The 24,353-nt window shown below is 39.0% G+C and overlaps 2 pseudogenes across 1 annotated transcript; one reads left to right on the plus strand and one right to left on the minus strand.

The window, feature by feature from the left end:
• Positions 1-15,148: 15,148 nt before the first annotated feature.
• On the minus strand, positions 15,149-18,805 carry LOC114318671 (uncharacterized; annotated as a pseudogene). The gene has a single exon (XR_014348962.1). The product of XR_014348962.1 is annotated as an uncharacterized LOC114318671 (transcript).
• Positions 18,806-19,453: 648 nt separating this feature from the next.
• LOC114281008 (thaumatin-like protein 1) lies at positions 19,454-20,370 on the plus strand (annotated as a pseudogene).
• The last annotated feature ends 3,983 nt before the right edge of the window (positions 20,371-24,353 follow it).

Here is a 24,353-nt window from a genome sequence, read left to right on the forward strand (position 1 = left end):
CCGCTGTTCAATAAGCTCAGGTGGACCCATCGGTGGAAGACTGGGTAGACAATGTGACTGAGCTACCTGCTGAGACCGGGCTTCGAGTTGATTTGGACGCAGATCTTGACGACCTCTTTGCTTGATCTTGTATTTTTTTTCTTTTTGCTTTTGGAAAGAAACTGTAGCCGGGCTAAGGCCCCATCTTTGTACTTGATTTGAATTTTCAATGAAATCTTCTTTTGTTTCAACTGTTGTTTCGGTTTACTTTCACTCTTGCATTTACTTTCCAATTGTAATCTGAATGCAGTATAACATTTTCTGGCTGAGATACCTATCTCGGTCTTATCCTTGACACCTCTCTGGTTATACCTGCCAACCTCGTCAGCCTATGTTTTTACCTCGGCTGAAGATTACCAAAAGTTATTCCAACCAACCACTCTTCAGCCTTAATCCTTATCTTGGCTGAGGAGTACTAAGTGTTGGTATTTCCAGCTAACCACTCTGCAGCCTTGATCCTTATCTCGACTGAGGAGTACTAAGTGTTGGTTTTTCCAGCCAACCACTTTTCAGCCTAGATCCTTATCTTGGCTGGAGAGTACAAAGTGTTGGTTTTTCCAGCCAACCTCTTCACCCCGGATCCTAATCCTAACTGAAGAGAGCTCAAAGTTGGTTATTCCTGCCAACCTAGAGCAAAGTGTTTGGTTATTCCTGCCAAACGTCCTGCAGCCTCGATCCTTATCGTAGCTTAGGAGAAGTGTTAGTTTTTTCAGCCAACCTCTTCAGCCCAAATCCTAATCTTAACTGAAGAGAGCTCAAAGTTGGTTATTCCTGCCAACCTAGAGCGAAGTGTTTGGTTATTCCTGCCAAACGTCCTGCAGCCTCAATCCTTATCTTAGCTTAGAAGAGGTGTTGGTTTTTTCAGCCAACCTCTTCAGCCCAAATCCTAATCCTAATTGAAAAGAGCTCAAAGTTGGTTATTCCTCCCAACCTAAAATGAAGTGTTTGGTTATTCCTGTCAAACGTCCTGCAGCCTCGATCCTTATCTTGGCTTAGGAGAGGTGTTGGTTTTTCCAGCCAACCTCTTCAGCTCGGATCCTAATCCTAACTGAAGAGAGCTCAAAGTTGGTTATTCCTGCCAAACGTCCTGCAGCCTCGATCCTTATCTTGGCTTAGGAGAAGTGTTGGTTTTTCCAGCCAACCTCTTCAGCATGGATCCTAATCCTAACTGAAGAGAGCTCAAAGTTGGTTATTTCTGCCAACCTCGAGCTAAGTGTTTGGTTATTCCTGCCAAACGTCCTGCAGCCTCGATCCTTATCTTGGCTTAGGAAAAGTGTTGGTTTTTCCAGCCAACCTCTTCAGCCCAGATCCTAATCCTTGCTGAAGAGAGCTCAAAGTTGGTTATTCCGGCCAATTATGCTTTCAATGCCCCTAGCTCGCCAAAATAATTTTTTACAAAAGGAAACAACTATGCTGAAAAGAAACTACTTATTTTATTGAGAAAAGAAAAATTACAAGTTTAAAGAAAAGCTAAAAATAAAATAGTTTGAGATTGGCAGTGTTCCATGGCCTGGGAATGGCTTTGTTGTCCTTGTCTTCCAAGTGGTATGCCCATTTTCCTGCTATTCCAACCACTTTGTAAGGTCCTTCCCAATTGGGCCCTAACTTCCCATCTCCGGGTACCAGGGTGTTTCCCATAACTTTGCGTAGCACCCAATCTCCAACCTTGAATTGCCTTGGATGTACTGTCTTGTTATATTTTTTAGATAACTCTTACTGGTATAAGGCAATGTGAACCAGTGCTCTTTCTCTTCTTTCTTTTGCAAGATCGAGCTCCAGTGCTATGGCTTCTCCATTTAAGTCTGGGTCAAAATTTTCACTACTAATTGTGAGGAGGCCAACTTCCAGTGGGATTACTGCTTCCATGCCATAGGCCAAGGAAAAAGGCGTTTCTCCAGTAGACCGCCGAGGTGTGGTACGGTAAGCCCATAAAATATGAGGGAGCTCCTCCACCCACTTGCCTTTTGCTTTCTCCAACCTTTTCTTCAATCCATCCAAGACGACTTTGTTTGATACTTCCGCTTGGCCATTTTCTTGGGGGTATGCCAGTGTAGAGTTGTAGAATTCTATCTTATACTCTTCACAAAAGCCTCTAAAAATATTTTCATCGAACTGAGTGCCATTGTCAGATATTAGAGCCTTGGGTATGCCGTACCGAGTAATGATATTCTACCAGACGAACTTCTTCACATCTTTCTCCTTTATTGATGCTAGTGCTTCTGTCTCCACCCACTTTGTGAAGTAGTCTGTTGCTGCAAAGAAGAACTTTATGTTGCCAGGTGCCATCGGAAGTGGTCCTACTATGTCCAAGCCCACATTGCGAAGTGCCATGGGCTAGTTAATGGTAGAAGCTCTCTGGCTGGTTGATGTATTTGGTGTGCGAACTTCTAACATTTCTCATACTTCTTGACATACTTCTCTGAATCTGCTTACATGTAAGGCCACCAATATCCCTGCAAGATTGCTCTGTAAGCCAATGATCTTCCCCCTTGGTGGCTTCCACATACGCCTTCGTGTATCTCGAACAAGAAAGCTTCGACTTTGTTGGGATAAACACACTTTAGGTAAGGTCCTGTGAAGGATTTCTTGTACAAGGCCATAGATGGGAAGAGCCAAAATCGTTGTGACTTTGCTCTTATTTTGTTGGCCACTTTCTTCTCTTCGGGTAAGATGTCGTCTTTTAAGAACATTATAATGGGGTCCATCCATGAAGGGCCTAGTTCGGCACAACATACCTTTGCTACTTCGGGTTCTTCAATGCTTGGTCTTGGTAGGAAGTCGATCAGTAGTGGATGTGGAATGGATGTATCTGCCATCGAAGCAAAGCCTGCTAATTCATCTACTCTACTGTTTTCTTCTCTGCCAATCTGCTCTATCCGCACTACTTCGAACTTCATAATCTCCTTTCTGACTAACTATTGATACTTGGACATCCTCTCATCCTTTGCTTCGTAGTCGCTTGAAATCTGGTTTACTACCAACTGGGAGTCGCTGTAAACCATTAGTTCGGTGGCCTACATGAAAAGTGCTGATTTTAGGCCTGCTAAGAGCGCTTCATACTCCGCCTCATTGTTTGATGCTAGGAAGCCTAGGTTGACTGCTTGTTCTACTACTAGGCCATCTGGTGAGATGAGGACTATGCCAAGTCTTGCACCGTGCCTGTTAGATGCTCCATCCACAAAGAGCTTCCACATCTCTCCAACGAATAGCTTCCAGCAAGTGGAGGGATCAGATAATGCCTTGGGGTCATGAGTGTTACTGGTATTTTCTTCCAAGTCCACACTTACTGTTTGCCTCTTACTATCTGATTGTACCAAGTTTTTACTTGTTGATGAGTCTTTGCTTGGCGTAGCATGGTTTGCCTCTTCTGCACTTTCCTCAATCCGATATGCCTTCGGATGTGGCTGAGTATTCTTAGGGGTTACGCATTTCCTGTAGCACTTTCCGTCCCCATTTCGATTGTACCAGTCAAGTCAACTAGGCAGATGTGATGGCTTCCTGGCGTGAACTCTGCCACAAAGTCTGCTAGAGCTTGAGTTTTTATTGCGGTTCTGGGTTGAAACTTGATATCATACTGTCCCAATTCCACCGCCCACTTCAAGATTCTCCCAGAAAAGTTCGCCCTCTCAAACAAAGCTTTTAATGGGAAAGCTGTTAGGACGACTATAGTGTGGGCGTGGAAGTAATGTGACAGTTTCCTTGATGCCATCATCAAGGCTAAGGCCAGTTTTTCCAATGGCAAGTACTTGGTTTCTGCACCCAGCAAGGTCTTGCTGACATAAAAGATAGGCAGGTGTTGGATTCCTTCCGTTCTGACCAACACCGCGCTAACTGCGTGCTGTGAAACTGCCAGATATAAAAAGAGTTCTTCTCCAAGTATTGGCGTCGCTAGCAATGGTGAAGAAGACATGTATTCTTTCAAGCTTTCTAGGGCGCGGTTGCATTCTTCGTCCCACTCAAACTTGGCTTTTAATGTTTGGAAAAATGGTCGGCATCTGTTTGACGACCGACTTATGAACCGGTTGAGCGCAGCTGCCAGGCCAGTGAGATGCTGCACTTCTTTTACTGTGTTGGGCCTCTCTAGATCCTAGATAGCTTTGATCTGAGAGGGGTCTGCCTCTATATCTCGGTTGGTCACCAGGAAGCCTAGAAATTTGCCTGATCCTATGCCGAACGCACACTTAGATGCATTTAGGCACAACTTGTTCTTTTTCAGAATCTGGAACATTTCATCTAGGTCTCTAAGATGGTCTTTCTCATCCTTGCTCTTGACCACCATGTCGTCGATGTAAGCCTCCATTGTTCTGCCTAACAATGGTTCGAACATCTTGGTGATCATTCGATGGAATGTCGCCCCTGCGTTCTTTAGGCCAAAGGGCATGACCTTGTAACATTACAATCCTCTAGGCGTTGTAAAGGATGTGACCTCTTGGTCTGGTTCATCCACATCGATCTGATAGTAGCCTCTGTACGCATCAAGGAAGCTAAGTCGATTGTGTCCTGCCGTCAGGTCTACTAGTTGGTCTATCCGTGGTAGGGAAAAGCTATCTTTTAGGCATGCATTGTTGACTGTTTTGTAATCCACGCAGACACGCCATTTTCTGTTCTTCTTTGGCACTACTACGGTATTGGAGATTCATCTGGGATAGTGCACTTCTCTGATAGCTCCTACCTCCAGCAGGTTGCCTACTTCTTCCGCCACTATCTCTGTATGGTGGAGTGCTAATCTGCGAGGGCGCTATATAACTGGTCTAGCAGTTGGGTGGACGTTCAGTTAGTAACAGATGAAATTTGGGTCAATGCCAGGCATGTCATACGGTGTCCAGGCAAACACTTCGATGTTAGAGGTTAAGAATTCCATAACCTCTATTCTCTCAGTGCCAGACAATGACGAGCCAAGAAAAAAGAACTTTTCTGAGTCTTTTTCATCTATCCTTACTTGTACCAAGTCTTCCACTGCCTTCTGTTCGGCGGTTTTGCCAACATCCGTAAACAATTCATTGCTCTCAGGTTCTTTCACTATCTGTACATACCCTTTGGCAGCGCGGCTGCCGTTTACCGTGACGAAGCACTGTTTGGACATAATTTGGTCTCCCAAGACCTCTTCAATTACTCCGGCTTCGCTAGGGAACCGTAATACTTGATGGTAGGTTGACGCTACCAATCGTATAACGTGCAACCATGTCCTTCCCAGGATTATGTTGTAAGTGGAGGGGGCTTTCAATACCCAAAATTCTACCTGTTTTGTCATGCTTCCTGCTCTGACTGGGAGGATTATCTTACCCACTAGCCACTCTGGCATTGAGTTGAATCCGATTAAGGGAGATGTTGCGGGCGCCATGTCTTTGTCCTCCAGTTTCAGTTGTTTGAAGGTTTCCTAGTACATTATCTCATATGAGCTTCCCTGGTCGATCAAAATCTGTTTGACGTTGAAATCCTTGACGCGGAGAGTGACAACCAATGCATCATTGTGAGGGTAGTATATCTTTGCCAAATCTTTGTCTGAAAATGATATGACATTTGTGGCCTCTGTTCTCTCCTTTTTGATGGCAGGTTGTGCACTTAATACCTCCCTTAAGTGCTCAGCCTTTTTGATCATCCCCCTAAGCTCACATATCCGCTTAGGTTCGAATATCCCATGTATCACGTTAATTACGCCTTGAGGTGGAGCATCAACCGGCATCCCGTTTGGGACGTTGTGGTTCTGGGGGGCTGGCTGTGTTCCTCCTTCTATGTACTGCTCCAAATGCCCAGCCGCCACTAACTCCTCCAAATATTGTCTCAACGGCGTGCAATTTTCAATGCGGTGCCCCTTTTCATCAAGAAAGGTACATCGGGACCTCTCGTTATAGTCCTTCTATGCTTCTCCTAACTTAGCTGGCCATCGGACGAAAGGTTCGTCTCGTATCTCACTAAAAATTCGGTAGATTGGTTTTTTGAACACCATGGTAATGGCAATGCGAACTCTTAGCCACCTTTTGTTTGGATCCTCTTTGTTGGCCCGTCTGTCTCGTCCATTCCTGCTGGAGCGTTCTACTGTATTGACTTTTGCCGTAGTCTTTTTATCTGGCATCGCTGCTGTGCCAGATTTTGTTTTAGCACGGGCGCCATCTTCCTCTACGCGAATATGTTGGTGCACTCGCTCCATCAAGGCCTCCATTGTGAAGGGTAACGCCATAGTGATTGAGTCCCTCAACTTGTTTCCGACTGACAGACTCCTTTTGTATTGCACGATGGCGAGATTTGTAGGGCAATCTCCTATCTAGTTGAAGGTCTCCTAGAAACGACTGTTGTAGGACCTCAACGACTCTTTTTCGCCCATGTCAATGGAGAGTAACTGGTCGATCTCCACTGGTGTCTTGGTGTTCGTCCTGAATCTAGTTACGAACGCCTCTGCCAACTGCGCCCATGAGGCAATACTGGCCTCTGGTAGCCTTTCGAACCAGGTTAAACCTAGGTCGCCAAGGCTGGATGGAATAGGATGCACATTAAAGCCTCGTTTCGCCGGTAAACTGCCATAACCTAGCGAAAGTGGCTTAAGTGCATGTAGGGGCCCATTTTTCCCTCATATCTAGTGAATTTGGGCTGGTTGAAGCCCGAAGGTAGTGGCGCATTCTCGATTGCAGGAACGAACGGCGAACTCTGAAGCCTTGCTAACGCTTTGTCTATTGGTTCATAAGCAAGACGTGGTATTGGCATTCCTACCTCGACGCTGCCATGCGTCCGAGGGGCCAACCACTGAAGGGCTGAGACTCTATGCGGGTTGCGTGCCCTGACATCCTCCTTCCATCGTGTCCTTTCCTCAAGCACAGTTCGCAAGTCAGATGTTCTGGACAGCTCCGTGTGCCTAGAAGACGTCTAGTGCGTGTGCGAGGGCCGATAGGTGTTTCCCTCAATACAGGACCTCTCAGTTCTCATTCTCTCAGACCTGGAGTAACGAGTTCTGTAAGTCTTTGATTGAGTGTCGCTTGTTCTCAGGATCCTACTCTCTGCTTGCGATGGTGTGGTACGCCTATCGCGATCCCCTAAATGGCGAGGGGGTGTATTGCATTTGTGCCCCTCTCCTGTCGCCACCCATTTTCCTTTTATCTGGCGCTTCATCGACTCCATGTCCGCTGCCATCCTTCTTATTATCTCATCCTACTCCTTCACGCGATCTTCCAGAACTTGAGGGTCCAACCTCCGCCTCTGTCGTTCTGGACTTTGAGAGCGACAGGGGCTGTTAACCCGCCTCCCCCTTGCATCCCTCCGGGGGTTCTGTCGCTGGGGTTCTAAATCCGCCATGGGAGGGATAGAAGGCAAACCTTCGTGCCTTCCACCCCCCTCTGGGGTTTGTCCGTCGATAGCGGACTGTGGCAAATCTTCATTGTGCGTCATTACTTCCAGTTAGAGAGGAAAAATTTGATCAAGAGGTTTTGTTCTTTCTAGAATTTCCCACAAACGGCGCCAATTGTACGAGCATGAAATAATTCTTTTCGTATAATCCTGTTGACCAAGTCTGCGCTCCTCCAAACGTCGTCGCTTTACTCCCTAAAAACACAAACGCGAGCTAGCCAGCGGGTGTGTACTGGATACCTCTCCGATGCCTAAGTCAGTAAAATAGACAAATAGATAAAAGGTCTGTGTATTCGAGAATCAAAGTTGTGTTACCTCTCCATAGGTGATGCTGTGAGCTTTTATAGGTTTCGTGTGGCCCAATCCTAGTAGAACTCCTATTCCTCCATGTAGAGTCCTCTTAGGAATTACACTCCTGAAAGATAATGCTTATCCTTCAACACCCCCCTCACTGCTTAAACCAAGTGAGATGGTTTTGCCTTGGTAGTATGACAAAACGACCGAGCTAACATAGCCATGCTTAAGCGGCAGAAATAACCGAGCTCCAACTAGCTCAGTTCTTCCCTTCATTGCTCGTACCTCGGTTTGGTCCGCTGTGACCGAGCTAACCGCAGTAAGCTTTGACCGAGCTAACGAGAGTAAGGTCCATCACAAGAAGCCCCAAATATCTCAGTTCTGAATATCATGACCGAGCTAAATATTACCATACCGTTCGTGGTAACCACAACCACAATTAGACCGAGCTAAACACAAGGTCCTTTCACTGGGCCCTTTTTACCGCAGCCCACCGAACGACCCATTACCGCACCCTAGCCTAACTCGGTCCTAGTGCCCATAAAAACTTCCCTCTCACTTACTAATTATTATTTATTATGTTTATTTTATATTTTTTAATTATTTAATACAAAATCATAATATTTTACTTTTTTTTTCCATCAATTATATTATTATAAAACACAATTATTAAATATTCTCAAAATATCACATGATCATATTTTCTCATTAATTATTATTTATTATGTTACTTTATATTCTTCAATTATTTAATACAAAATTATAATATTTTTTTTTTACTAATTATATTATTATAAAACACCACGTGAATGTATTTTCGAATAATTGAATAATCACCCCTCTTTCATCTCATGTGCTTTAAATTTATGACACGTAACTTCGATTACTTTGACCATTCAAAATCCTTCTCACATATTATATTTTTCCACACTCTTCGACGGTCCTGATTGATTCATGTAAGTCCTGTTTTGAGTCTATCAAAAACTAATTTCCGATGTACCAAAAAGATCAAAAACTAAAAATAAAAAATATACATATATAAAAAAAAAGCCTATTTAAAGAAATAGACTTACCAGTTAAACTTATCCTTATTCTAGAATAAACACGTAAAAAAATTGTATATCATATGAGTTTGTTTGATTAGTATGGTTAATAGTGAGGAATTCATATGAAATTAGTGTAGGGTTAATTATTTAGTTTGATTAGTGAGATACATAATTCTTTCTTATTCACATCTATTTTGCAATAGATATGAACATATATAATTTAAATTATATGTATGTTTTGCGTTATTGGTTATAGGATTAAAAAATTCGTCAATTTTATTAGATAAAATGACCATTGGAATCTAATACCAATAATAAAATTCGCAACAAACTAATGGAATGTAAATTCCATAAATTAATGACCTCAATTCCATACTATAATCCACCCAATTAAACAAACCCTATATAAGTTATGATATTTGTGGTATTGAAAACTATAAATATTATAATTAAATCATTTTCAATTCATAGCTTAAAAAAATAATGTGCCATAATAAAAAATAAAAAATAAAAACTATATAATCAAACAGCGCTGCTAGAGAGTTCGAAAAGGAGCTGGCCCGACTGGCTCGAATTCCAAAACAACATCGTTTTGGATATATTTTTTTTTCTTTCTCTTTTCTCTTTTAAACACAGAGGAAAGAGAAGAAAGAGAGAGGAATATAGAAGAAAGTGAGAAGAGGGAGGGGGAACTGAGAGAGAGAGCCACCCACCAACGCTGCAAGATCTGTGTGTATACACAAATCTATGTGTGTATACACATATCTATATATATATATATATATGAGAGAGAGAGAGAGAGAGAGAGAGCCACCCACTGGCGCCACCATCACCAACTGGCGCCGCTATCACCATCTTTTCTGTGTGTATACACAGGCCTGTGTATACACACAGATCTATGTGTATATAGATCTGTTCCCCCTCTTTATTTTTCTTTTTCTCTTCCTCCTTCTCTCCACCCTTTCTCCTTCTCCTTCTTCTCTTCCTCCTCTTCTCTCCGTCTTTTTTTCTCATTCTCCTTCTTCTCTTCCTCCTACTTCTCTCAATCTTTTCTCCTTTTTCTCTCTTTCTTCTATCTGTTTCAAAGAGGGGGGAAAAAAAAAAAGAATACCTAAAACAACGTCGTTTTGGATATTCGAGCCATTTCAGGCCAATTTTTTTTCGAGCTACGAAGTATTATTCATAATCAAAGACGTTTTTAATCATTACAAAAATATTAATTACAATAGGTCATAATTAATATCACAATAATCATTACCAAAATAATAATCACAATATGACCAAGAAGTATTGTGGTGCCTTAGTAGAGGCTTTTTCAAGACTTTTTTTAATAATTCAAACTGTTCATATCATAAGATTCGTTTTGTAGATCATCTATGCCAAAAATTAAATTGATTGGACATCTATAGCTCTGTGACAAGAGCACATTTGTTTTTAGAAAAATAAAACGGTTAGTATGATTTTAATAATTTTTTAAAAATAATTAAAAATTTGATCATGGGCTTATAAATTTATGATTAATTTGAATTTTTGTATGAAAAATATACTTAATGAATCTTATAATATCAACGGTTCAAATTATTAGAAAAAGACTCGAAAAAAAACCCCACTAGGGCACCATAGCACCCTGCTGTAACTAAGCTCACAACAAGATCTCCGAATCCATCATAATTAACACCATATAAAATTATAATTAAAAATTACAAACGTGATAACTAAAATATATGGTATACATTCCAAAAAAAATTGAGAAAACTAGGAGGATCCCTTTACATATTTGTGTAAGAGTTTAAGAACAACTATAATTTGTTTGGTAGTTAAAGTCCCTAAGATTTGAAATTCCATGAAGAGGACAAATTTCAACATAAATATTGCCCTTTAACAATTGGTACCATAAAATTCCAATCACTCTGTTTGGTTTTAGTTTTCAAAATTTACTTTTCAGAAAATTTTATTTTTTTGTTTTCCGTATTTTTTTTTGTTTTCATTGAACATTTTTTAATATTTTGAGCAATTTTTTTAATTTTCAAGCACACTTAATATAAACACATTTAAAAAGTATAACATTTGTAAAAGAAAAAAAACTTTAAAAAATTGACTAAATAATTTAGAATATGTTTCAAAACCTTAAAATTTAATAATTTTTTATTTGAAACTCCATATTTTGTAAAATTTATATTTTCAGAATCGTTTCATCGAGATCTATCAAATAAGATCATGATGAATATGAAATTTTGAAAAGAAAAGAAAATTCACTGAATTTTCTGACTAAAAATCAAAGAAGTTGAGTGAAGTACCAATAAATGTCAAATAGTAATCTTATGAAATTTTTGGATCTGGACCCAAAAAGACTCATTCTAGTGTTAATTACATAAAGGGCGAAGTATAAATACGCGTGTATTACGTGTTGAGAGACAAATGTGAGTTTTTTCATAATGTTGAAATCACTAAATGTAACACTTCAAAAAAATTCTTTAGTGTACTTTTTTCATACTCTAATGTAACACACTAAAAAACTTCTTAATGTACTTTTCTCAAATGTAACACTCCAATCAATGGTAACACTAAAAAATTTCTTAATGTACTTTTTTCAAATATAACACTCGAATGTAATATACTATAAAAACTTCTTAGTGTACTTTTTCCAAATGTAATAACGTAACATTCTGAAAAAAACTCTTTAGCGTATTTTTTTTTCCAAACGTAACACTCCAATTAATGTAACATACAAAAGTCCTTAGTGTATTTTTTCCAAACGTAGCATTATAATGTAACATTCCAATGTAACACAAACAAACCACACTAACAGAATACTTCAACTAGACAAACAATACTTCAGCTACCAATGTAAATTTCTACGCTAGACAAACAATAGTTCAGCTACCAATCCCTAAAAAAAAATCTTCCACACCTCACCTTTTCATTCTCATCCCAAAAACGAATTAGAAAATTGAAAAAATGAATCGTAAAAAGGCATTCACTTAAACTCAAATGATACGAACTCAAATAAATACAACTTTTCACAAAAAAAAAAAAAAAAAAAAAAGTAATTAATTCATAAGAAAACTCTTAGGACTAAAAGGGTCAACATTCCCCTATATGGGATTTATGAGTAAATTTTCCAAAGTAATTTCATTGACTTCTCAATTGTTTAATTTCTGAAATTTCTCTGAAAGAAAATAAGTATTTCAAAAATTTCTCGAAACAATTCAGAAATTTCCTTAAGCACTTCTGAAATTTCTCTAAGAGAAACTAAGCAATTCTAAAATTTCTTTTAGCAATTTTTTGAGTGAAATTTAAAGTTAATTACAGTGAATTTAATTGATTTTAGTGAAATTTCTCTGACTTCGGTTAGTGAAATTTTATTTTTTCTTTTATTTTTTTAATTTCATATTTATTGTAAATCTTATTTAATAGATCCTGATGAACAAATTCTAAAAATATAAATTTCATAAAAGGAAGATATGTAAATAAAAAGTTATTGAATTTTAAAGTTTTTAAATCATTCCAAAAATGCCATAACAATCTATTAGTGCTAGGGTACTTTTGTCCGAAAATGACATTAGAAGTCTTAGAAGACCTGAACTAATTTTTTTTTTTTAATTTTTATCCTTAAGCTACTAAAAACTTCTGATAAGAAAGCTGAAAATAAAACTCCCAGTAAAATTTGTATTATAGAATTTTCCAAAATTTATCCATTTCCTCTTCGGAGCACATTGGGCTTGTAATTCACTGGTTGGTTTTGGTTTCCTGGGACACTATCCATACTTATTTTCTTATTTGGGATAAACAAATTTCAAGTAAATTTACTACCAATTACAAGCCCCACCACACCCCCCCCCCCCCCCCCCCAAAAAAAATAAATAAATAAATATAAAAATTCATAAATATTTATCATCCAAACAATTTTTCATAAAAAATAAAATAACATCATGAGACTCCACAATATTATGCGTAGTCTTTATCTTGACCACTATGGTGACATATTTTTAATGTTATTTTCTTTGGCAAATTCATACGATGCTTGAAAAAAACTAGACTTGCGAGGTAAGGGAAGACAAAGAATCATTATCAGGAAGTATAAGAAAATCAACAATACTACAGACCACTAAATTTCTACCACTAACACCACCACTAATGATGTGGCAAATAAAAAAAAGAAAAAACAAACAAACAAAAACTAAGACACAAAACACATGTGGCGGTGGGTGGGACCCACTGCCCCATCCCTAGTGCAACCACTAATTAGTGGTATGCATCATTTTTCATAAGAAAATACTTTTTTTTTTTTAAACTAGTAAGTAATTATCAAATTAGAGTAATGAGAGGACTGTTTGGCTCCCTCACATGGGTGGTAATTTCAGTATTGGGTTTGCTTGGCAGTCTTGGAGAACTAAGTGGCCCACTGTCCATTGGGCCAACCTTGTGTGGAGTCCCTATTCTATTCCTGGAGTTGGTTTTATTGTTTCGTTGGCCATCTTATGCAGGCTAAATACAGGTGACAGGCTTGCTTTTTTTGGCATCAATCCTAACCATAGCTGTCCTCTGTGTGGGTTACTTGGGGAGGATCATGACCACCTGTTCTTCAATTGCTCCTACTCCTCCAAAGTGTGGTCTGCTGTTCTTGCCAAGTGTAATGCTAATTGGCAAAGCACCACTTGGCTGGGTCTTGTTGAGGTTGTGGCCAGAGATTGTAAGGGTAAATCACTGGCCACAATTATCAAAAGAATAGCCTTTTGTTGCACTGTGTACCAGGTTTGGCTTGAGAGGAATAATAGAATTTTTAGCAATGAGAAGAAACCTAAGGAGATCATTTTGAAGGCCATTATTTGCATGGTCAGACAAAGAGCTCTCTCTCTCAACTCTATCAAGCAGTCCCCAACTGATTATTGGTATTTGCAAGGGTGGAGGTTGCCTCCTACCATCCTCAAATCTGAGGGGAGTGTTACCAGTTGAGGGTTGAGTGGGGTGAGTTACTATAGTGAGGTTTTTTTTTTTTTTTCTGTTTAATTTAAATTCCCTAATGTGTTTTTTTATTTGCAGGCACAGTATGAAGATCATTATCCAAATTAGAAATAGCTTGGGGAAGCTATTTACTGAGTGTTGTGAGTTCACCATAAGTGGATTGAGTGATGTGAGCTATATATGGAGTGCCAATGGCTCTATTTGGTAGGGCTTATTTCTAACTTATTTCAGTTTTTAGCTTAATTTAAGTTATTTTGATGTATTTGATTCAGCTAAACAATGCAGTTTATAGTTTTTTGTAAGTCAAAAATCAACTTATTCTTTGAGTGGGGGAGGAGAAGCTTAATTTATAAGTCAAAAATCTACTTATGTTCACAGCTATAAGCTATAAGCTGTTAGGCTATAAGTTATAGGCCCCGTTTGGTAGAGCTGTGGAAAAGTGATTATAACTTATAGCCTAACAGTTTATAGCTTATAACTGTGAACATAAGCTGATTTTTGACTTATAAATTAAGCTTCTCTTCCCTCACTCAAAGAATAAGTTGATTTTTGACTTACAAAAAGCTATAAGCTGTATTATTAAGCTAAATCAAACATATCAAAATAGCTTAAATTAAGTTAAAAGGTGAAATAAGCTGGAAATAAGCCCTACCAAATATGACCATAATCACTTTCCCACAGCTCTGTCAAACTGTTACTAATTTTATCTTCTTGCAGGTCTTTGTTTATTGGCTGGTTCTTAATAGGGGATGTTATTGTTGAGGGTTGAGTGTAGTGAGCTATAAATTTTTTTTTTTTTTTTTTTTGTAGTAGTAGTCTTTCACAATTTTTTTTTTATCTTATTTTGATTATTCCCAATTACCTTTCACTGTTATTTTTTTGTTGAGATGTGTGATCATTGTGTGTTGAGTGACTTAGATCCTACATTTTGTGAGCTTTGTGATACACTGTGTTATAGGTATTGTCGTATTTGCTGTTTGATATTTGGGCTGCTGGTTTTCCCAGGTTGCGATAGTCAGTGGTGGAGTGAGCACGGTGCTGTCCCTATTGAAGCATTAGCTCAGAAGCTGTTCACCAGGACTAGGCTGCACTACTGGGCCAGTCTTATTGGAACTTCTTCACATAGGAAATACTTGTCTTTCTTTTACTTTTTTGTAACAATTGATCTCTACGTTAACTTATAATAGTTGGGTTTGTTTCCCTTCCCCTACGGGTTGTGTAGGTGGTCCTTATTCTTTTGGCCGGGTCCCTGCTGGTTGGGCTTTCCTCCGTCCTGTGACTTCATTGGGTGTGTTAAAAATACTGTATTATTATTGATTAATTACAAGATAGTTGTATTGTTTCTGTATTGTATGTGATTACAAAGAGATGAACTCTCTCTATATAGAGAGAAATGGTGCATTGGATACCAAACCCACCACCACCGAAAGTGAAAGCTAAAAGAATAAAGCTTAAAGCTAAAGTGTGTAAAGCTATAATTAACAACTATATACAAGTAATAAGTATATACTAACAGCCCCCCTCAAACGCAAGGAGGATAGGCACTAGCCAACTTGAGTTTGGAGAGAAAAAAAACAGAAAAATAAACTGATAAATAAAACAGGATAGGAGACACGGTATGGTCGTGTCAGACCGATGTAGCAGACAGTTTATGGGGTCGTGTCGGACCGATGTAGCAGACAGTTTATGGGGTCATGTCGGACCGTTGTAGCAGACATTTTACGGGGTCATGTCGGACCGTTGTAACAGACACTGTGTGGTCGTGTCAGACCGTTGTTGTAGAAGCTAACCGGAATAAATGTCGGGACAGTTTACGGGGTCATGTCGGACCGTTGTAGAAGCTGACCAGAATCAATGTCGGGACAGTTTATGGGGTCATGTCGGACCGTTGTAGAAGACAGTTTACGGGGTCATGTCGGACCGATGTAGCAGGACAGTTTACGGGGTCATGTCGGACCGATGTAGCAGGACAGTTTACGGGGTCATGTCGGACCGATGTAGAAGACAGTTTACGGGGTCATGTCGGACCGTTGGAGAAGCTTGTGGTGGTGCACCAAGGGGGCGACTTAGGGAGTGCGCCATGAGGTGGTTTGAACATGATACTGTGTATAACCCCCCCTCAAACTCAAATAGGTGTGAAGATAGAAACCTATTGGAGGTTGAAAAGGGATTTATAATGCTGACCGGTGGAGAAGACACTGTATGAGTGTGTATATAGGCTGCCCAAAAGATAGACATGGATGTAGATATCGAGCCCTCAAAAGTCGTGCCCTCAAAAGGTGTGCCATCAAAAGGCGGGCCCGAATGCATCAAAAGGCGAGCCATGAAAAGGCGTGCCAGTGTGTCGGCGAGAAGAGGCGCGCGATGCGCGTGGCTGCCTCGGCTATTTAACCAAGACAGAGCTGAGGCAGAGGCGAAGACAAACAATTGGCGAAAATCCTCTGAAAAACTCTTCGTTTTGCTGAGAAGGTTTTGCTGAGAAGAGACTCTGTAACACTCTCTATAACACTCTGTTGCCCAGAAAAAAAATGGCTTCGTCTTCCCGCGGGCTGCTTACCCTCTTTCCCGACCTCAACGAGTCCACAGGAGAGAGAACTGGGGCGATGGCCAGTGAACCTCAACCAAACACCGCTGGGTTTGCTCCTCTGAACTTTCCGATGCGGTCTGTGGAGCAAAAAATGGCGGTGCAGTCGGATGTGGAGGCCAATCAGTATACTCTGAAGGCATGTGTGGAAAGCATGACGGCGGTCACAAATTTGTCGAACCGGCTGCAGAGTAGGACAAATGAGGTGCAGCATGTAAACTCCCAGCTGGCTCTGCTCCAACGCATGTATAAGGATGCGCGAGCAGAGATAAGCGTGCTAAGGGCAGAAAACAAGGAGCTGAAGCGGAAGGCCACCGTGATGTTCCGATTTGGAGGGCCGCCATATGCGGCAGTGGAGGAGCAGGGAGTAAATGTGCTCGGTGGCGTGGGAAATCCGGAGGCAACACCGGCAAGGGCTGGCCAAGACGGAGGCAAGAAGAAGAGACCTGCAGCAGAGTAGAGAAGAAAAATTCCACTGTGGGGGTAGTTTTTTTTTTTTTTTTTTTTTGTTTTTTTTTTTGTTTTTTTTTTTTTTTTGTGTAAAATGGTGATCGGGGTGAGCCTCGACAGGAATAAAAAAAGAGTTTGTGGAATGAAAACGAGTTGGTTGTGAATGGATTTTGGTGTTTTTTTTTTTTTTTTTTTTTTTTTGTGGTTTTTTTTTTTTTTTTTTTTTTATGGGAATAAAAATAAAATAAAAAGAGAATGGAAAAAAGATGATACGCACCAACTGAGTGGTAGAATATGGAAAAAAAAATAAAAATAAAATAAAATAAAGATTTGTGAAAAAATTATTATATAGATATATGGATGAATCAGGAGATAAATATGGCGGTGGAAAGTGGGTAGGATAATAATGTGGGTAATATAGTATAATAATAAAAGGGGAAGGAAGGGGTTGGAAAGTAGACAAAGTAGGGGATCCGTGAGTAGAGAGAGAAAAAAAAAGGCTCAGAGAGAGAGATAGTGGGCGGAAATAAAAAAAAAAAAAAAAAAATGTGGCGGTGGAATATAAAAAAATAATAAACAGAGAACGGATGTCGTGCAGTGTGTTGAGTGTATGGGGCAGAGAAGGGAATAAATTAAGAGAAAAGAGAGAGAGAGGGAGTGGGTTAAATGAAAAAAGAAAAAAAAAAAAATAAAAATAAAATAATGTTATCATCAAGTGCATGTGGGAGACCACGGGTGTGAGTTTGGCAGTGTGTATGTGTGTGTGTGTGTGTGTAACGGGTGGCTATCCCAGTGCCTCAACTCCAACCTGTTGATTTTATTCACTCATTGACTCTGGCAGGCTCTCCATCAAACCGAGCAGCCCAAAGTTGGTGACTGGTTGTTTTCATTGATGAGGGAGAGAGGACTGGTCAGCCATTGCCTCGATGGCGGAGGCGGAGAAGCGACTGGCGCTACGGGTGAGCTCCGGCGACGATGGAGAGGGGTCTCCGGTGGATCTGAGAGCGGAGAGGAGGACGAGGTGGTGCGTAAGTCGGAGTCCGGAGAAAGTTGCACGATCGGCGAGCCGTGTAGAACGGCTTCGACAGCGGCGTGGCAGAGGTGCCAGTTTCCGGACCAGAGCAAGCCAGCCGCACCGTAGATCGGGTTCACGATACGCCCACATGCTTCATATAGTAATGATCTAAAAATCGCGGGACGGAGGTGAACATGAAGATGATATACAGATTGACATCCGTTGGGCCCATCATTGATCACAATCCTGAATCCCTCTTCAAGTCCCTCCTGTTTAGCAACCAGTTTGGCAGTGTAAAGCAAGCGGCCAAGAATGTGACAGTGCCTTTCCTCGGCCTTAGAGAGTCCAGTTAAGCCATCCCTAACTTTGGGAATGATCACAATGTGTGTAGGAGCTTGAAAGCAAGAACCTCATCATCCTCATAAACCACTTTAGATGGTATTTCCTTCGTAATAATTTTGTCAAATATGGTGGGGGAATCGGAGGGGACTGCAGCGAGAGCAGCTTCTTTCTCGGAAGCCATGGAAGGCTGAAGATGGAGAAGATGAGTAGGAGTAGGAGGAGAGAGAGACAGATGAGAGATCAATACAGCAAGGCCATCTTAGCCAGGGGGCCAGTTCATTTGACGTCCCCCAAGGAGGTTTTGGAGGCCGGCACGGCCGTAGAACTTGGCGAGGAAGACGGTGGCGTTGGCTTGGGATTCGGGGGTTTTGATCCACTGTAGGCAGGGTCTGCATCCATTACAGCTTACTCGCATGGCGGCTTCTACTATACTTAACACTTTCTAGAGAGAGATGAGAGGTCCGGCGGGCGGCCAAGGCGAGGCTACCGCCCGCCGGTGAAGCGAAAATATTAGGTGTTCAACCTTGCTCTGATACCATGTTAAAAATACTGTATTATTATTGATTAATTACAAGATAGTTGTATTGTTTCTGTATTGTATGTGATTACAAAGAGATGAACTCTCTCTATATAGAGAGAAATGGTGCATTGGATACCAAACCCACCACCACCGAAAGTGAAAGCTAAAAGAATAAAGCTTAAAGCTAAAGTGTGTAAAGCTATAATTAACAACTATATACAAGTAATAAGTATATACTAACAGGGTGGTTCATTTTGGTTTTGATTCTGTAGCTCCCCTATTCCTTGCTTGGTATATGGCTTCTGAACAGTTTTTTTTATGGTTTCCTTTCCTTTTGTTTTTGGCTATTCCGGTTGTGTTTGTTTTGTTTTGGTTGTGTATAGTTTCTGTAGGTCCTGAGGTATGCCCCTTATAATTTTGTAAATCTTTTGTTTTATTTTATAACTTATTCACTCAAAAAAAAATTATCAAAGTAGAAAAAATTATAGACTTAATTATAAACTTTAAAACTACAATCAAATTACAGTAACAAATTCATTCAAAGTGAAGTCGTGGCCTTGTGGTCTAGCAGAATGGAAACAACATTTATGTGTTTGCAAGGTAGTAGTGGATTGTTCAACTCCTCAAAAACTAATCTAATGATGACTTTACTTCAATGGAAATTTAGTGAGATAGGATAGCAATTTCAAGTCTATCAACATCTTTGAATTTTCTTAGCACAACTCGTGGAGGTGATCACACATAAACCAAAAACTATAGCCGCCTTGAAACTATACATAAACCCCTCAAATGTAAGCTCTCAAAACTACATCAATACAATCTCATAAAAAGTCCTAGTACTTGCTTCACCACATAACTCTTAAGTCACCAACATGAGCATCCCCCAAAGCCTCACCATTTTGTTCCCTCTCCTCTTCACCATATTGATCCCATTCACCAATGCAGCTACCTTTGCTGTCCTAAACAAATGTACCTACACAGTTTGGGCCGCCGCCAAGCCCGGTGGGGGTATGCGTCTCGACCCGGGCCAGTCTTAGACCGTCAATGTGAACCCAAGTACAACCGGAGCTCGAATTTGGGGCCGGACCAACTGCAACTTCAATGCCAGTGGTAATGGCCAATGTCAGACCGGTGACTGCAATGGACTCCTAGAGTGCCAAGGCTACGGTCAGGCCCCAAACACCCTAGCTGAATTCGCTTTGAACCAGCCCAATAACTTGGACTTTTTCGACATATCCCTCGTTAATGGATTCAATATTCCGTTGGACTTTAGCCCCACTACCGTGGTCTGCAAGTCGGCCAGGTGCGCCGCTAACATAGTTGGCGAGTGCCCAACCGAGTTGCAGACCCCGGGTGGGTGCAACAACCCATGTACCGTTTTCAAGACCAATGAATATTGTTGCACTGATGGGCCTGGGGCCTGTGGGCCTACAAGGTTCTCCAAGTTCTTCAAGGATAGATGCCCAGATACTTATAGCAATCCTGATTCAACCAGTTTGTTCACTTGCCCTGCTGGTACCAATTATGCTATTACCTTCTGCCCATGAGGCCTCTTTTTCACTTCCTTCCCTCTCTTTATGATTATAGGAAATTGTTATAAGTATAATAGGACCTCACTAGTTTCAACCCTTTTGTGAGATTCAAACAATGGTTTTTAATAAATTTGTGGACATTAGTGTTGTCCACAAGGTCTGTTTTCTCATATGCGATTGTTTTCAGTTGCTAGTAATTCGATATCTAGACTAAGAAAAAATTAATATATATAAGAAAATTATGATTACAACTGCTTCTTTACACTTGAGGTGTTGATTATGTTGTGATAGCTTTGTTATGCATATATGGAAGTTCTGATGGAAATATTTTAGCTAGAGCAATGTCTAATGGGTTGCAAATATAAATAAATAAATAAATTTAGACTCCTTAATTTTTTTCATAATTTGAACCACAATTATGTGGTATGATAAATGCCAGTTTTAATTCTGTCACACAATAATATAGATCCGACTTCCTTGTTACAAAATTGTAGTGAATTTGAAGGTATATACTATGGATCTCTAACGTTTACGCAAGATCAGTGAGGCCATGAATCAAATAGGGAAAGTTGAAATTAAGCAAAGCAAATATGAAACTGCATCAAATTTGGTTAATTTGATAAATGGACATGTTTGCTTGGGTGGACATGTTTTTGGGATTGGATTAATAATCTAACAAAATATATAATGTGATATTTGATTAAGAAAATTAAGGTTTGAACTAATAGTTGATTTGGATATGGTATCCTCATGTAGGAGACTATTGAATTAATAGGATTTTATTATAAATTGTAAAATTAATAGAATTTTATTAGTTTCTCATCCTTCTAAAACAATTCAAATATGAGATAAGATAAACAATTTAGAGAGATTGATGATCCCCAAGACTAACAATAGTTAAATATACTATTACAGTTATATGAGCAAGTCCAAAAATTAATACGACACAAATTGTACATATTTGTTTTATTTGGAAAGACTAAAACTCAATTATATCAATCTTATCAAATTTATTTTTTCCATCTTACATCTTGTCCAAATCTCCTCTTTAAAATAAAGCAAAATGTTATATAGGCCCAAAGTTTTCTACCAAATAAATGGCTAATGCTGTGTTTGGTTGAGGAATTTGGGGACGGATTTGGAAAGGGAAAGGGAAAAGGTGTGTGAAACTATGTGAAATATAAGCATGTTTTATTCAAATTTCACCTACCTTTTTCATTTCCCTTTCCAAATCCCTCCTCAAATCCTTCAACCAAACACAGCATAAATGTCTCACATGGATTGTGAGACATTTAGTCATTTATTTGGTAGAAAATTTTGTATTTCTAATATTACCCTAAAAAAAAAAAAAAAAGATGGCTAGTAGAAAAGATATCTCTGTCATTGACAAAATTGATAGCTCATATTTTTTCCATAAAATATTGAACACAATCATGTTAGGAATGGTTTTGGGAATAAGTTTTTTCCTAACTTTGGGCTATAATAGAGGTGGGACTCATGTGTTGAATTTCGCGGGTCTAGGTGGCAATGTGTTCTTTGTCGTGTTGAGATTCACGTCATATATTTGATTGATCAAAACCATTATCGAGTGAGTGAGTAATCGATGCAAAAGTAAACACCATGAGAATGGTGTCTTGGTGGGTTTTCCAAAAGGGATGAAGAAAAGGTTGTCCTGCATTGCTTGGGTAGGCTAGCATTATGTGGGTTTATAAACCTTGAGTTTGAACCTTGGGAAGGGCCTCAAGAGGTACCAAAGTTTTGTAGAGGGGGAGGTTATGGGTAAAGTGGGCTTGACCCACTAGACTCAAAAAGCAACCACACATGAGCCAATGCCGCCCTCTCGAACATTTCTGAACGTTTCTAAATTTAATTTCTTTGAGAGAGAGAGAGTATAAACACAAAGTGTGTTCGCCGGGCAATTAGCTTGTAGTGCTACTACTAATTGTCATTGATCATTTTATCCATATTCTGAAAGCATCACCGTGGGGAGGACGAACCTATCTTAAAGAAACAGTGTCAAATGCTGGACTTGATCTTTTCGGAAAAATATTTCTATAAGTATTTTTCCTATTCACTGATTTCATTTCTCTTGAATTTTTCAAATTCCATTTTGTTTCTAAAATAAAATAAAATTTGCTATTTCATATTTTATTTCTACATATTATGTTTCGGTGTTTAGTAATCGAACATAATTTTATTCTTTCTTAATCTATTTTTCGAATACAGTGAAGATTGTCTAACAAATTCTTCAATATGATGTACCGGCATTCTATGTGATGGGAAGAAAATTGTAATTGTAAAGAATGGAAAAGTCTTTGCGGAAATCTTCAAATGGTGTGTGTAATGATATTTTTTTAATTTAAAATAATTATAAATTTATATTTCTATTTTATAACCGTTAGAAATAGAATGGAATTCTTCCAATACATGAATGGAATGGCGCAAAATCCGAAAGAAAATGCTCCAGATGCTTAAAGAATAAATAATTGGAATGTTATATGTTTCTTCATCTGTTTAGGAGCTGTATAAGATCAAGCGAAGCCCAAATTTATTACAATTCAATAAAGTCCAAATTTGTTACAATTCAATGAATAGCATGCCTCACATAATGAATAAAGTAAAAAATGGTGGGAGGCCCCATCCCCGCTGATAATCAATGTGTATTTGTTGTCTTTTAGTTTCAACAATTTGAATTTATAAAAAGTTCATTGTTTTGTTGCAAGAATTTTATTTTATCTTTTATTTGTGAGTATTTAAATTGTGAATTTGAAGTCCACTCCTTCCATATGAAAAGGAATGGATTGCGTCTTGTAAAATCATAATTAAGAGTCGTGTCTTATAAGTAAAAGCACTCATCCCTATCTTTGTTGTAAATTTAAGGGATTCAAGTATTCAATTATTATTATTTTTTTTATAAATATTTTATTTTTTGACTTTTAATTTTGTGAAGGTCTGGTGGTAGTGATTTAAGCAATAGCTCACCAGAGAAGTAATTTACTGGATTTCATTCTGAACAATTGTCAAATAAGAGTGAGGGATGGACATAGCATCAAGTTCTGGACTGATAGGTGGTGTCAAAACACCTGCCTGAAGGAGGAATGCCCTGTTCTTTACAGACTTTCAGTTGAAAGAGACATGTATCTTTGAGTAGTATGGTGGAAAGGTCTAAGATTGATAGGGAATAGAAGCTAAACCTAAGAAGAGTACTTCGTGACTGCAAGTTGATGGAAATCAAAAGACTAATGCTATGTTTGGTTGGGGTTTTTGGGGTGGGATTTGGAAAAGGAATGAGAAATGTAATCCTATTTATGTTTGGTTATAATAAAAAATATATGGGAAAAGAAAGGGGGTGAGAAATAAATAAAGAAATAGGAGACCTTTTAGGACATCAATTCTATTTTATAACCAACACAACCAAACATAGTTGGGATTTGGAATTCTATTAATTCTTTCTCCTTTTCCTTTCATTTCCATTTCCCTTTCCATTTCCCTTCCCAAATCCCCCAACCAAACACAGCGTAAATGAGTTGCTTTTGGATGCCCCTGATATCAGGCCAGGTCAAGCTGATAAATTAGTTTGGAAAGCCACAAAATCAGCAGAGTTTTTTGTGTAATCTATGTATAAGCTCTTTGAAACGGAAAAGTCTATAGTACATTTTGTGAAAAAATATACAGTATATAGAAAATTAATAGCTAAGATTGAGTCATATCATTAAAAGTGACATGTTAAACATGTCACTTTTTATAGTTATAAGCCAAAATCATATTTCTTTATAATTATAATCAAATTGATCATAACTTAGTCATAACCACATCTCATAACCAACAATATTTTGTTCATAACTAATATCACATATTTCATAATCATAATCACATATCTCATAACCACATCTCATAACCAACCCCTTCAAGTCATAACCAATATCACATATCTCATAACTACTAATCACATATCTCATAACTAACACTCTGTTGCTCATAATCGCACCACTTTGATCATAACTAATATCACATATCTCATAACCACTAATACATATAGCATAACCAAATACCCTTTGACACCACTTTGCTCATAACCAAAATCACATATCTCATAACCATTATCCACATATCTCATAACCAATATCACATATATCATAACTACTAATTACATTTCTCATAACCACATCACTTTGATCATAACCAACATTACATTTCCCATAACCAAATACCCTTCGACTTATAATTACAT

The sequence above is a fragment of the Camellia sinensis genome, chromosome 13, assembly GCF_055761805.1.
Source record: "Camellia sinensis isolate YWXY chromosome 13, ASM5576180v1, whole genome shotgun sequence".
In the NCBI taxonomy this organism is placed as follows: Eukaryota; Viridiplantae; Streptophyta; class Magnoliopsida; order Ericales; family Theaceae; genus Camellia; species Camellia sinensis.